The sequence below is a fragment of the Otolemur garnettii genome, unplaced genomic scaffold (genome assembly GCF_000181295.1).
Source record: "Otolemur garnettii isolate 467f Iridium unplaced genomic scaffold, OtoGar3 scaffold00109, whole genome shotgun sequence".
Lineage (NCBI taxonomy): Eukaryota > Metazoa > Chordata > Mammalia > Primates > Galagidae > Otolemur > Otolemur garnettii.
In genome coordinates, this window is record NW_003852504.1 from 6,330,155 (window position 1) to 6,333,378 (window position 3,224).

Below are 3,224 nucleotides of genomic sequence, written 5' to 3' on the forward strand. Positions count from 1 at the left end.
AGCCTCACCTGGAGCACAATTTTTTTCTTTGAGACAGAGTCTTAAGCTGTCGCCCTCAGTAGAGTGCTGTGGCATCACAGCTCATAGCAACCTCAAACTCTTGGGCTTAAGGGATTCTCTTGCCTCCCAAGTAGCTAGGACTATAGGCGTGTGCCACAATACCGGGCTGTTTTGGTTGGAGTTGTCATTGTTGTTTGGCAGGCCCAGGCTGGACTCGAATCTGCCAGCTCTGGTGTATGTGGCTGGCACCCTAGCTGCTGAGCTACAGGTGCCAAGCCCCTACCTAATTTTTGACAAAAGTACAAAAGCAAGTCAATAGAAGAAAGGCTTTTCAACAAATGGTGGTGCAGCAATCAAACATCCATGGGCAAAACGATGAACCCTTTTTCCAGCTTTACAAGGTATAATTGACAAATAAAAACTGTATGATTACAATATACATTTATAATTTACAATGGGATATTTTGATATATGTACACATTGTGAAATGAATACCAAAAATCAAACTAATTAATGTATCCATCGTTCACATAATTACCATCTTGTGTGTGTGGTGAGAACATTTAATATCTATGCTCTTGGCAAATTTCATGTGTGTAATACAGTATTATTAACTGTAGTCACCATGTTGTACACGTACATTAGATCACCAGAGCTTATTCATCCGCACAACTGAAACTTTGTACCCTTTGGCAGTATCTTTCCATTGCCTCCCCCAGCCTTTGGGAACCACCATTCTACTCTTTGCTTCCATGAATTCAACATTTTTTTTAGACTCCACATATAAGTGAGGATCATGTAGTATTTTGTCTTTCTGTGTCTAGCTTATTTCACTTAACATAAAGCTCTCCAGGTTGACCCATGTTGTCAAAAATGACAGGATTTCTTTCCTTTTTAAAGGTGCTTCACTAGTCAGCTCATCCACAAATTATAGGTGAGTTGGTGAGTCGTCTGGTGGGGTGTGCAAGCAGGCTTTCTGCTGGAGTCCTTGTCCTGCAAGTGAGGACCTGGAAGCTGAATTCAGGGACAGGTCTGGATCCCATGTCTGCAGGGGTTGGCCCAAAGTCTGGGTCCATGGGGCTGACCTGCTTCTGGGTTAAGCCTGGCACCTGGGCCTGTGGAGATGCATCTGCTCTTAAGTCCACAGGGCCTGGTCTTGCTCCTGGTTGCATGGGAACAGGCCTGAAACCTGAGTCCATGGATGCAGGCCTGAACCCTGGGTCTGCTGAAGCCTGGGGCCATGAGGGGACTGAAGGGCGTGATGAGGAGCCTGTTGTCTGGGGTGACTAGGGGCATGTGTTCACTGGGGTGGTCTGGGGCTGAGGTCTTTGGCGAACTCAGATACTCACTTTATTCTCCTTCCCCTACATGTAGGGTATTTCTCTCCATGCTGTGCTGTCTGGGTTTTAAAGAACAGTGACATTGGCACTGTGGAATTATCCTTCCTATTCTCTTCAATGTGTCTTTTAACATTTCTGTGCTATCCCCAGGTGCTGTAATTGCTCACCTGGATTCCTTAGCTCTTGTGAAGGTATATTTTACATACCTTCAAATTGTTCAAATTGATGTTTCTATGAGGGGATAAGTGCTAAAAATCCCTATTCTGCCATTTTCCTTTCCTCCTCCTCCTCCTCCTCCTCTTCTTCTTCTTCTTCTTCTTCTTCTTCTTCTGACAGAGTCTCACTCTGTTGCCCTGGGTAAAGTGCTGTGGCATCATAGTTCACAACAGCCTCAAACTCTTGGGCTCAAGCGATTCTCTTTCCTCAGCCTCTGGAGTAGCTGGGACTACAAGCACCCAGCACAATGCTTGTCTATTTTTAGAGACAGGGTCTCGCTCTTGCTCAGGCTGGTCCCAAACTCCTGAGCTCAGGCAATCCATCCTCCTCAGCCTCTCAGAGTGCTAGGATTATAGGCATGAGCCACTGAGCCCAGCTTCTGCCATTTTCTAGATGTGTTCAAAAAATTAAACCTAAGTCTCACACCTTGTACAAAAACTAACTAAAAGCGCATCATGAATTTAAAAGTATAATGTAAAACTGTAAGTCATTTAGAAAAAAAAACAGGAGAAAAATCTTCAGGGCCTAGGGCTAGGCAGTGTTCTTAGACTTGACACCAAAAGCATGAAGCATAAAAGAAAAAAATTGATAAATTTGACTTCATCTAGATTAAACATTTTGTGCTCTGAAAGATCATGTTTAGAAAATTAAAAGATAGGTATGGCTCACACCTATAATCTAAGCACTGAAAGATCATGTTTAGAAAATTAAAAGATGGGTGTGGCTCACACCTATAATCTAAGCACTATGGAAGTTCAAGGTGGGTGGATTGCCTGAGCTCATAGAGTTAGATACCAGCCTGAGCCAGAGCTAGACCCCATCCCTAAATATAGCCCTGCACTGTGGCAGGTGCCTGTAGTCCCAGCTACTCGGGAGTCTGAGGCAAGAGGATCACTTGAGCCCAAGAGTTTGAGGTTGCTATGAGGTATGATGCCACAGCATTTTACCCAGGGTGACAGAATGAGACTATGTCTCTAAATAAAATAAAATAAAGAAAATTAAAAAGTAAGCTGTAGACTGGGGGAAAACAACACATATCAAACAAAGGACTAGTATCCAGAACAATTAATGCACTCTTCAAACTCAGCAGTAAAAACAAAACCCAAAATGATTGAATTAGAAAATGGGCAAAAGATATGACAAGACATTTCACCAAAGAAGATACACAAATACTCAATAAGCACATGAGAAGCTGCTCAACATTATGGGTGGCCATTAGGGAAATGCAAATTAAAACCTGAAGGAGATATCACTGCGTGACGAGGAGGAGAATGGCTCAAATAAAAAATGGTTGCAATAATGTTGCAGACAATGATGCAGATAAAACCGGACCCCTCACATAATTACTGTTGAGAATACAAAACAGTACGGCTACTTTGAAAAATAGTTTGGCAGTTCTCAAAACTAAATATGCAACTCCCATATTACCCAGCAATTGCACTACTGGTCATTTATGCCAAATGAAATCTCATGGTCATGCAATAACCTGTACATAAATATTTATAGCAGCTCTTTTTGTAAAAGCCCACATGGTAAACAACCCAGATGTCCAACAAAGGGCAAATGGGTAAACAAACTATGGTATACACCGTGAAATACTACTTAGCAGTAAGAAGAAACAAACTGTCCGTATATGAGTGAAACAACCCAGATGAATTACCAGGAAAA

General features: G+C 42.4%; 1 protein-coding gene across 1 annotated transcript in view; it reads left to right on the forward strand.

Moving 5' to 3' along the window:
• Positions 1-3,224, forward strand: part of CCDC160 (coiled-coil domain containing 160) — a 69,855-nt gene that overhangs the window by 49,762 nt on the left and 16,869 nt on the right. The gene's annotated exons all lie outside the window — the stretch shown is intronic.